This window comes from Chenopodium album, chromosome 7 (assembly GCF_948465745.1).
Source record: "Chenopodium album chromosome 7, dcCheAlbu1.1, whole genome shotgun sequence".
In the NCBI taxonomy this organism is placed as follows: domain Eukaryota; kingdom Viridiplantae; phylum Streptophyta; class Magnoliopsida; order Caryophyllales; family Amaranthaceae; genus Chenopodium; species Chenopodium album.
The window spans coordinates 47,816,469-47,829,115 of record NC_137840.1 but is presented as its reverse complement, the minus strand read 5'-3'; the positions used below and the strand labels follow the sequence as shown (position 1 = coordinate 47,829,115).

Below are 12,647 nucleotides of genomic sequence, written 5' to 3'. Positions count from 1 at the left end.
TGTATTTGTTGTTGTGAGTTACATATTTGTGAAACTCTTTGGTTAGAATTGGTTAGTATTTGAGTAAGTTAGTTAGGTAGTTATTAGTTAAGTTCATTATATGTACTTTGCAATATACTTACTCGATCAGAATTATTAGAAATGAAATGAAAGTTGCATTTTATCTAAATAAATTATGTGTTTTAATTGGTATGTTACATATGATAACATAAGCAAAACACTATTGGCTATATCAACAAAATAAGCACTAATTAAAAGGTGCTAAATATATGCAATGCCTTACAGACAAGGACTTAGCTCACAAAAGTAAATCACAAAAGAAGCTAGCCAAACTTAAATCACTACAACATAAACGACCAAATGCAATTGTCTTAAGCAACGGTTAAAGAGTATTGCAACGGTTGAGTGCAACGACCTAAGCTAATACAACAGTTATTGCAACGGTTATAGATAATACAACTGTTTGTAGCAACGGTCTTGGCTAATGCTACGGTTTTTTGCAACGGTTTAAAAATTAGCCATGGCATTAGGTCTTTAACCGTTGCATTATATGATGGTAAGAGCTGATAAAGTAAAATAGGATTATAAAATTTTTGGAGTTGCGCGCTATACCCCGGACTTTTTGTGCGCTTTTTTTCCCCAAAATTTCAAAACCCTCATTTCTTTTAGTCTCAAATTCTTAAGTCTCTAGTACAGTACTTCCCATTTACCAAACTTCAGCTATATTCTAGAGAATTCCCATTACCAAACTCTTTTCAAAACCCCCAATACAGAACGAAGTCGACATTGGCTCTCCGGCATCCATTTGGAGATTAATTATCAGGTAATTTCAAACTCTCTTTGTACTGTGCTTCTAATTAAGTATGCATGTTTCAATTTTTCTTTAACATTATATTTTGTTTGCAAATTTGCATGCTCAATTGACCTAGAATTTTCATTGATTGAAGTTTTTGTTAATTAAAATTATCTAAATCTTCAACCTTTTGTTCTTTTTACTGTATAAACAATCTTGTTGTTTTATATTACTTAATTATTGATAAGAAGAACATCTGACCCAAATTATAGTAGATTAGAGGTCTATTAATTAGGGAATTATAGTCAAAGTAACCTTTAAATTGAGGATTTTGTAAAGATACAAGAGGTGGAGTTTGTATTTTAGTAAAAATAATGGTGGGCTGGTTTTTTTTAGTATTGAAGATTTGCGTAGGCTTCAAACTTGAGCCTTTTCAAGTTGAGCTTTTTAGTTCTTATTGTTGTGCTTTTATTTTTATGTATATATATTTTTTTTTATTTACGACCTCAATAGTTGAGAATTGTCAAGTTGTTGTTATATATGTATATATGCATGTTTCTACACTTAATCAATTCTCAATTTTTTCTACACTTAATCAATTCTCAATTTTTTCTACTCTTAATCAATTCTCAATTTTTGAAACTTGGAGTTATTAAATCCATGTACTCTGACCTTGACGAGGTTGTGGGATAATATCTTATCTTTTATTCTCATTTAAACAAATTGATGTTGTACTATTTTGCAATTTTCTTTGGGAATTTGAGACTTATTTTCTTTTAGCAAAATGCTTTCCTCACAAATTATCAAGTTTGGTGTGCATTAAAGAGTCTCTGTATATTTGAAATTATCAGGGATGAGAAATTTCACTCATTCAAGGTGAATTATTATTTGAATTATCAATTACTTTCGTTTATATATTTTTTAATTATGGTGTCCAAGTTATGTCTTCTATTTTATTTTTATTTCCTCCCTATTATTGTTCCTTTTAAAATGGTTTAGACAAGACTTTAAACTCTAGTAAGATACAAATGCCCATGAGATGGTTTTTTTCTATTGATTTGCGTGGAAGGGGAATTGGATAACGAAAATTACGATGAGTGTTTATTGATTCTATATATTAATTTGACAATTTTTTTAAACAAATTGTATGCATATTGAATTTATGTTTTTTATTCACTTTATTAGGAGTAAAGCAGTACGTCAGTTTCGGTATTTGCAGCACTACACTCCCTCAGTTGGCCTAGGTAACTATCTAATAGTTTGAGTTTAATCCATTGAGTAATAGTATGGAGTATAGAATATATTTGATCTTGTGATTAGTTTAGGACATGAAATTGGGTTATGCATATATCTGCATGTTAATATTGGATACTCTTATACTAGTCTTGGTTAGCAACCTTATTTTGTATCATTGGTAATTCATTCTCCAAATCATTTATGCAATATTACTTTTATTTGTAAACATGTGAGTATTGTTATTGTTTCATATATACTATGTATTGATTCTAGTATGAAGGATTGGGTTGTGGTGGAATTAGATGCATAATTATGTATTTAATTAAATAGTTGACTTTAGATTTATTAAATTATGCATTAGTATTTGGACCAACTCTTAGTTCTTACTTCTTGTTTGACTTATACTTTTATAATCATAGTGTGACTTTCTCTTATTGTTTCATGTATTGCATGATTGTACATATACAATTGTTTCTGGTGGTTGTTCTCCCTCACTTGTTTTTTTTTTATATTTATATTATATTTAATATATATTTATTGGAATAAAAAAATGATAAGCAAATAACCGTTAGTAGGGTGAATTTTGTATTTATATTTTTGTAATTGGCTATATATAATAATAGAATATCTATTTTTTCTTTCTTGGCTTTAACTAGAGTAATGGATAAAGTAAATAAAAAGTGGTGGACATTTGCTAGATGGAGTGATGAATATGAAAATGGAGTTGATAAGTATATAGAAAAGACTTTTGCATCCAGCTCACAAGGAGATCAAATTTGTTGTCCATGTGAAATTTGTCACTATCGTTATTGGCATAATAGGAATGTTATTAAAGAGCATATGATTTGCAACGGTTTTGTCCCTAGATCAGACATATTGTTAGATGTAAGGGAGGACATCGAAAGAAAAGATGTAGTAGTTGATTCTGATGTACCCCAATACATAAATGATGTGAATGATGACATAGAAGGTTTGTTAAGTGATACCTTCAAAGAGGGGCCAAATGAAGATGCAAAGAAGTTTTTTAAACTTATTGAAGAAGGGCAACAAGAATTGTATCCAGGTTGTAAGAAAATGACAAAACTTGTCTTTACAATTTGACTATTAATTTTCAAGTGTGATTATAAGGTTAGGAATGTTGCAGTTGGTGCTTTATTAGCGTTTCTTAAGGATATATTGCCTGATGATGCAAAGCTACCTTCTTCTTATAATGATGCAAAAAATACTTTAAAAGTATTGGGCTTGGATTATGAGAAGATAGATGCATGACCTAATGATTGCATGTTGTATTGGGAGGAAAATAAAAATGCAACGAGTTGCCATGTTTGTAAGACTTCAAGATGTAAATCAAATGACGAGGATCAGGTAAATGAAAAGGCCCATAAAATACCTGCCAAAATTCTAAGATATTTTCCCATCAAGAAAAGGTTGCAAAGGCTATTTATGTGCCAAGAGACAGCAAGGTACATGACATGGCACGCAAATGGACGTGAAACTGATGGACTTTTACAACATCCTGCTGATGGTCAAGCATGGAAGGACTTTGATAAGTTGTATCCAAAGTTTTCTGAAGATCCACGTAATGTTAGGCTATGTATGGCTACTGATGGATTTAACCCATTTCACACGATGAGCATCGTACATAGTACCTGCCAGTTATCTTGGTAAATTATAACTTATCTCCCTGACTGGTTACAAATCACGAGTTTTTAATGTTAACATTACTTATTCCTGACCCTTCAACCCCGGGCAATGATATTGATATCTATCTACAACCGCTAATCAAAGATCTAAAAGGGCTATGGGAGGTTGGGCTGGAAACATATGATGCTTCAACTGATAAGAGGTTTATGATGCATGCAGCTTTATTGTCTACGATCAGTGATTTTCCAGCTTATGCAATGTTGTCTGGTTGGAGCACAAAGGGGAAAAGGGCTTGTCCTTGCTGCCATTATGATACGGAATCATAATGGTTGGACCATAGCCGTAAATTTTTCTATTGGCATCATCGTATATTTTTGGATTCAACCCACCCTTGGCGCCATGATAAGAGAACTTTTGGAGAAATTGAGGAGAGAACTGAACCTTTTAGATTGAAAGGTACTGAAATTGAAGATTTACTACAAGATTTTCCCAATGACTTTAGAAAGATGAACAAAAAAAAGCACAATAATGATGTTCCATGGAGAAAGTTGTCAATTTTGTTTAGCCTTCCTTATTGGAAGCATTGTACAAATCGACATAATCTTGACGTGATGCATATAGAAAAAAATATATTTGATAATATCATTGGAACATTGTTAGATATATCTAAGAAAACCAAGGACAATGTGTGTGCTCGTCGTGATCTGAAAGTTCTTAAAATTTTGCCAGAACTTCAGCCTATTGAAATAGATGACCTTCGTGAAGAGATCCCAAGGTCACGCTTCTGGATGACATTAGAGAAGAAGCGCTTGTTTTGCCGAACCATAAAAAAAGCAAAGTTGCCTCAAGGGTATGCTTCTAATATTGCTCGTTGTGTGCAAGTTAATGAGGGGAAGATAACAGGATATAAGAGCCATGATGCTCATTTTTGTATGCATTACTTACTTCCAATTGCAATAAAGGCAACTTTACCTAAGGAAGTTGCAACTCCGCTGATTAGACTTTGTCAGTTTTTTAAAGGCATATGGGGTAAAACCATTGACCCAAAAGACCTTGACAATCTTCATTCTCAGATAGTTGAATCACTTTGTCAATTAGAAATGATTTTTCCACCTGCTTTTTTCACTGTAATGGTCCATTTACCAGTTCATTTGGTGGAAGAAATCAGGCTTGGAGGTCCTATTTGTAATAGATGCATGTATGCAATTGAGAGGTTTCTTCATGAGTTGAAGGATGATGTTCGGAACAAAGCTTGACCTGAGGGCTCAATGGCAGAAGCATATTGGGCTAAAGAGTGTCTTCGATTTTATGCTAGATACATAAATCGACCAAAGACTCCTTCAACTAGTGGTAAGTCAAAAACCGCACAACCATTCCTTCCTAATATTGGTCGACCGACTAGGGGGAAAGGAAAGCCCACAAAGAAGAATCAATATGGATTTATGATTGATCACATTACATGGGACCAAGCCCATCAATACGTGTTATTCAACTGTGATTGCAAGGAAGTTGAGAGATACATCAGGTAAAATTATTCATAAAAAAATCTCAATATCATATTTACATATATATAGACTCAATCTTCATCGTATCATTAATTACAATACTAATATGTGTGTAGTTTTATTAATATTTCAGTGAACACATGGCAACTTTAAGCTCCCATAGGAAACAAAAATGGGATACTGTTCAGAATCATAGTAAGGAGTTTATGGCTTGGTTTAAGGAGAAAGTTGCCTGCATGATTCAGCAAGGTGCTGTAGTACCAGACCATTTGAAATGGTTATCAAAAGGTCCTTCTTATGTGGCAAAAAGGTACACTGGGTACTCTGTGAATGGATTTCACTTTCACACTATGAAGCGTGATGCAAATTCTATATCACAAAACCATGGAGTAACTTTAAGCGCTCTAACACCTAGCTTTTCTAGTAGAAAAGATCAAAATCCTATAATGGGAAGTGTTGCTTATTATGGTTCAATAGAAGATATCATTGAGCTATCATACCATGGCCAATTTAGCGTTGTCTTATTTAGATGTGTGTGGTTTTACTCAGAAATGAATGATGAATTTATTTTGGTTAATAAGAATAGAACCATTGGTGTGGGAGAACCATTTATTTTAGCATCTCAGGCACGACAAGTTTTCTATGTGGAAGACTTAACCAAGAATGGTTGGTTTTATGTTGTTCACAACCTTCCTACAGAACTCTCTGATGGTAGGATTATATGTCTTGTTTTTTTTTTAAAAAAAATTATTATATGCAATGTTGATTGATACATTAAATTACTTTATTAGTTTTTTCCTTTTCTTATGGCTTGTTTGTTTTTTTTTCTCTTGTAACATACAAGTTTAAATATTTTTTTAATAAGATAATTTTTTTTTTTCATATGTGTAGATGAAGGGGATTAAGGCTAAATCCATCCCTCAAAAAAAAGTGATAACAGATTATGAAAGGCAAAGACTAGAGCAGCTGAAGCGTAACGCGGACATAATGGCAACTTCTGGAAAAGGAACTTTGGCATCACAAATTTATGATAAATCTTGAGCCTTTTCATATGCCCTTAATGCTATCAGCACATGGGATGACAATAATTTGTTTTCAGATGAAGATGATGAAAATGATGATGAGTACATACCTGAATATGAGGGTAACCAGGATGAAATTGACTCTGGTACTATAACAAGCAAGCGTAAGGTTAGTCTCATAAATACATGTATACATATTATTTTTGACATCTCCCCCCCCCCCCTTTTTTTTACTTATGTAACATTGTAATTCCGTCATAAACTCCCTTAGTTTGATTTATCCATATAAATTATAAATAAACCTATTTTTATAGGCTGTTGTGAGTGGGAAATTTTGTGGAGGGTCAACAAGAGGCATGCCACCGCTTTCACATCTGCCACATGTCAAGGATATTGCTACCAAAAAGGCTTCTCGCAAGGTATGTATGTGTCATCTTCAGTCTTATTCAGTCGCCTTAGTGTTTGGACCAACTCTTATTCAGTCGCCTTCATATTCTAATATTTTCTTATGTGCAATTAAACACAGGGCTCTTCAAACAAGTCAGGCTCAATGGCTGCATTTGTTCAGAACACCACAAAACATGGTGTGGAAAACCATACCGAGCTACCTCCAGTCAATTTAGTAGGCAAGTTTCAACAAAGAGATCACCAAAATGGAAATTACCCATCAGGAAAACAAGCTCTCCAGCCACAAAAGAAACATCAACAAAAGACTTTTTGTCGTCCTGGATCATTGACTGCCTTTCGTGAGCTACGAAAAAAGCAATCAGAGAATATGATTCAAGACAATGAAACAAACAGTACTTCCAACCTTTAAGTGGCATATGAAGGCCAGTTGATCTCTAGTAGTGCAAATGACATTGTAAATGAACAACCTGTAGATGATGGCAACAATGTAATTGAAGATATAACTGAAGCGATAGACGAGGACTCTCAATTGAGAACTAAAAGCCCACAAGAAGGTACAACACTTTTTTTTTTCTATTGTGGAAAGTTTTTTTTGTCATTTGATAAATCTTTTTGTTACAACATTGTATTAACTTACAACTTTTTCCTTCACAGTTGCTGCAAAAAAGAAGCATCGAGGTCCAACAAAATTGGTTAAGGTTCATGCTCGTCCTAGGGAGGAACGCCCTTACCTTATCTTGAATATTTATGGGCAACCAGTTGGACCTACTGATGAAGTAGTCGATGAATATACACGCAATACGAGAGAGAGAGAGAGAGAATATACACGCAATACGAGACAATACGTCACTTACCACAGAGCTGTCGTTTTCAAAGAACACACAACACTTTACCTGAGCTTGGAATCCAAGCAGATAACTTTACTTCCGCACGTTTTATCTCCGAACATTTACTAACTTAATCTTCGGAGGCGGACCACCGACCATCCGGCGGTCCGTTTGCTTTGCATGTACAGGCATCCTTAGTTGAATCCAGTTTCAGTGTTGTAACTCTCCCGAGGGACAAAAACCCCCAAAACATTTGGCGCCGTCTGTGGGGAGAGTACCTCTGAAATGGCTTCACAAGAGCTTGTACCAAATCCGGATGCCATTCGGCCTCCAAATGATGTACTGGTCCAAACGGACCATGACTCAGGTGACGACGCTGATGTCGAAACCTATGTGGATCCAAATGGATCCCTCATCTCTAAACGCATCCGCAGTAAGGAACGGCGAGAGTGTCCCCATGTTCAGGCAGGACCAAGCAAAACTGCTGGCCAGCCAAAGAAGCCCTCGGGGCGGCCGTTTGATCCTTCCCAGGCGGCAGGATCAACCCCCGTCACTCGGGATGAGCTAATGTCACTTTTGAGCAGCCTCAGGGGTGAAATTAAGCAGCTCGCCTCAAAGAAGTCGCCTACTCCTAGAAAGGAGCAGTCGGCCAAGAAGCCAGCCCAAGCTAGCAAACAGAAGTCGGTCAGGGACCGTCAGCCGACTCCTCATCCTGCTCCTAAGGAGAAGGCCAGGCCCCAATTTGACCTTAATCGGCTCCGTTTCCCAGAAATGGGCGCAAGAAAACCCATCCGGCACATACAGCCGGATGGTAGCAAGAAAACGTTCTCTGACGCTCGACAATACATTGAGGAGAGGAGAACCCAGCAATCAGATTCGGCTTCAACGTCGACTTATCATGATAGCTTTCGGAATACCTCTGTGAGGTGTTCCCAGTCTGTACATGAGACCCCAGCAAGCAGCCAAAGGGTTCAGTCTGGGCCGCATGTGATTCAGTCCGCCCAGTACATGGCACAGCCATTGTACCAGGCGCCAGTTGTACCTTACATGCAACCTACCCTCTATGGAGGACAGGCGGCATACGGTTATCAGCCGATGGACTGGCAGCTTAGGCTGCAACACCTTGGAGATCAACCCTCTGCTTTCTCCAGGGAAATAACTGAAGCCGTACAGCCGGCTAAAGTTAAAAACGTTCTGGTTGGAGCCTATGACGGGACCTCCAACCCAGAAGACCACCTGCTAGCATACACCCACCTCATGTATTTACAGGGGTTGGATGATGCCGCATGGTGTCGTTGCTTTCCAGCCACCCTGAAGGGCATAGACCAGCAGTGATTTGGCAACCTGCCGGCTGGCTGCATAAATAGCTTCAAGACGCTTGCGTTCTTGTTTGCATCAAACTTCTCTATGAACATCCCTGCCAAAAAGACAAGTCTTGACTTGGGCAATGTACAGCAGGGAGATAGAGAAGGTTTGCGATCCTACGTCAGGCGGTTCAATCTGGTCCGAATCCAGATTCATGGGCTGTCTGATGAGGTCGCCTTCACAGACTTCTTTAAGGGTCTGAAGGACGGGTCTACTTTTAAGTACGAACTCGTCCGCAAACAAATCTTTGCCCTGCAAGGAGCCTTGCGAGAGGCGGAAGCCTACATACAGGCGACCGAACTCTACTCCTCCAATAAGCAGTCGGACCATAAGAAGTCTGACCGACAGAAAGAGAGTCAGCCTGCTCAGCCAGCTCCTAAGCTAGAAGAGAGCAAAAAGAAAAAGCAAGTCTGGGCCATTGATAACTCTGATCAACCGGCCCAGAAGAAGAAAAAAGAGTGGAAGCCGTACGTTCCAAGGTACGAATTTCACAAGGACTGCTGCTCCATCCTTTTGGAAATTAAGGATCGGCTAACTCTTGAAAAGCCGACTGCTACGAAAGGTTTTGCTGAAAATCGGAACAAGAACAAGCATTGCCATTTCCATGAGGATGTTGGCCATGACACGAACGACTGCTTTAGTCTCAAGCGGGAGCTCGACCGTCTGGCCGACAAAGGACAGCTGAAGTCCTATGTGAAGTCCAAAGTGACTTCAAAAGCAAATCCGGGGCAGTCCAAGAAAAAGACTCCCCAGCCTGCTGTGAGTGCCGAAACTGATGAAGAACCGGTGTATACCATAGCAGGCGGATTTGCCGGTGGTGGCCCGACCATTCGGGGTACCAAGGACCATCTGAGAAAGGTGGTTAATTTTGTTGAGGAGGCGGATACAGCTAGCACATCCACCTTCCCTAAAGTTGTCATCACCGAACAGGACAGAGGCAAAGTCCGTCGGCCGCATGATGACCCTGTTGTCATTGAGTGTAAAGTCGCCAACCAGCTGGTTGGCCGAATTCTGATTGACACAGGAAGTTCCTCTGACCTCATCAGCCTCAAATGCTTGTCCAATCTCAAGTACAAACCGGATAGCATGATGGAGGTCACCCACACCTTAGTTGGGTTTGGGGGAGGACTTGTGCACCCAGTCGGACGAATCGACCTACCTGTCCGCCTGGGAAGCAGGGGAGACGGTCGGCAGATGACCATCCGTTTCCTAGTGGTTGAAGAGCTCACAGCTTACAACCTCATCTTTGGCCGACCCACTCTTAATGAGTGCAAGGCCGTCATCATCCCTGCTCTCATGCTACTAAAGTATGAGAAGGATGATGGAACAGTTGGTTCCCTTAATGGGGACCAAAAGACGGCTCGAGAGTATTATCTCTCGGACGTCAAGCCTGCGGACGCAGCATCCGGCCGGGGCAAGCAAATGATTGACCTCGACAATGTCGAGGAAGAACAGTCGGCCCCACCAGCCGGAAAGAAAAGAAAGACTTATCAGCTGGTGGTGGTCAAAAAAGAAAAGCAATAGCAATCACTGACCGGGGAAAGGTTGGATGATCTTCGTCCCCAGCTTAATGGAGAGCACATTGATATCCCTCTGGATGATAGCCGTCCAGAGCGGACTGTTAAGGTGGGGATGATTGCCTTTACAAAGTTGGGTGAAAACCTTCACCAACTGCTCAAACAATTCAAAGACATCTTTGCCTTTGAAGTGGAAGAGATGTCAGGCATCAACCCGGATCTCGCTGTCCACAAACTCGCCGTGGATCCTAAACAGAAGCCCATCCGGCAAAAGAAAAGAAACCACGGCGAAGAAAGAAGTCAGGCGGCAGCTGCCGAAGTAAAAAAGCTGTTAGATGCCAAGTTCATTCGGCCGTGCAACTTCCCTGAGTGGGTAGCTAACGTTGTGTTAGTAAAAAAGCCGAATGGTACTTGGCGGATGTGTGTTGATTACACATACCTCAACAAGGCATGTCCAAAGGATAGCTATCCACTGCCTAAGATCGACAGTCTGGTCGACTCAACAGCCGGACATGCCCTGATGAGTTTCATGGACGCCTATTCAGGTTTCCATCAGATCCCCCTGTGGAAAAAAGATCAAGAAAAGACGGCATTCGTCACCGATCAGGGGTTGTTCTGTTATACGGTGATGCCGTTTGGTTTAAAGAATGCGCCTGCTACCTTCCAACGAATGATTAATACGGTCTTCATTAATCAAATCGGAAGGAATGTAGAGGCGTACATTGATGATATGATAGTCAAATCCAAACAGCAGGCGGATCACCTTGCTGATCTCCGAGAAACATTCGCCACACTCAGGCGGCACAAGGACATGCTTAACCCAAAAAAGTGTGTCTTTGGTGTTGAGTCTGGGAAGATTCTCGGATTTTTGATTGACCAAAGAGGAATAGAGGCCAACCCTGAGAAAATACAGGCGGTAATCGACATGCAGTCGCCCCGTACTGTGAAGGAAGTGCAAAAACTAACAGGTTGTCTGGCGGCCCTGGGGAGATTCCTCAGCCGTTCAGGCGATAAGTGTCTCTACTTTTTCCAGGCAATCAAAAAGAAGACAAACTTTGAATGGGGGGATGATGTAGAGGCGGCCTTTCAAAGGCTAAAAACTCATCTGCACTCTTTGTCGAGGCTTGTCAGCCCTTTGCCTAAAGAGAAGCTCTTCATGTACTTAGCCGTCTCTGATCATGCCCTCAGTGCTGTCCTTTTAGCTAAAAGAGACGGCATCCAGCTCCCGGTGTATTTCATAAGCCATGTTTTGAGAAATGCGGAGCTTCGGTACCCCATGGTTGAGAAATTCGGCCTTGCCCTTTACATGGCCATCAAGAAGCTTAAACCTTACTTCTTGGCGCATGCGGTAGAGGTCTATACTGACCAACCGATCAAACGGCCACTCACAACCTTGGAGTCTTCTGGACGAATGCTCAAATGGGCAATTGAAATACAAGGATTAGAAATCACTTATGAATCAAGGAAGGCAATAAAGGGACAAGTATTCGCTGACTTTATTGTCGAAATGACAAGGCCGGTTGTTCCGGACAATACGGACCAGGTCTGGAAAGTGTATGTGGATGGGAGCTCCACTGTGAACGGCTGTGGTGCGGGGATTATCTTTCAATCCCCTGAAGGAGATAAGTACGAATACGCACTACGGTTCAAGTTTCAGGTCTCTAATAATGAGGCCGAGTATGAGGCCCTGCTGGCCGGCATCCGGTATTGCAAGACGGCAGGGGCGAAGAAGATATCCGCCTACTCTGATTCTCAACTGGTCGTACTCCAGGTTAATGGAACGTACGAGGCCACTCATCCGGCCATGATAAAATATTTGCAGGAGGTCAAGAGTGAAGTTGGGTCACTTGAAGAATTTCATCTAACTCAGGTGCCCAGGTCTTCAAACAATCAGGCGGATGCTCTGTCCAAGTTGGCATCATCCGCCTCCTGTGAAACGCCTCAGTCAGTCTTCTGGGAGGTCATGGAAAAAAGAAGTATATCTGAGGAAGACCCCATTGGAATTCTTGACCGAAGCTCAACTTGGATGGACAGCATCTGGACCTATCTTGCAGACGGCACGCTCCCTGACTCACCACAAGAGGCGGCTGTTCTAAAAAAACGAGCAGCTAACTTCGAGTTGTGGCAAGGAGAGCTCTTCATGGCTGGCTTTTTGAAACCCCTGCTGAAGTGTGTTACCCCTGTAAAGGGGAAGGAAGTTCTTGAAGAGTTGCATTCGGGATTCTACGCCTCCCATATAGGCGGCAGATCCCTCGCGGCCAAGGCCAGGCGGCTTTACTTTTGGCTAACTCTGGAGTCGGATGCCATGGAAATGGTGAAAAAATGTGACA

General features: G+C 40.3%; 1 long non-coding RNA gene across 1 annotated transcript; it reads left to right on the top strand.

The window, feature by feature from the left end:
* The first annotated feature begins 630 nt into the window (after nt 1–630).
* LOC145637853 (uncharacterized) lies at nt 631–7,125 on the top strand. The gene is made up of 5 exons (XR_014114516.1): nt 631–823; nt 1,979–2,037; nt 6,070–6,369; nt 6,515–6,619; nt 6,727–7,125. It is a non-coding gene; the product is annotated as an uncharacterized LOC145637853 (long non-coding RNA).
* The last annotated feature ends 5,522 nt before the right edge of the window (nt 7,126–12,647 follow it).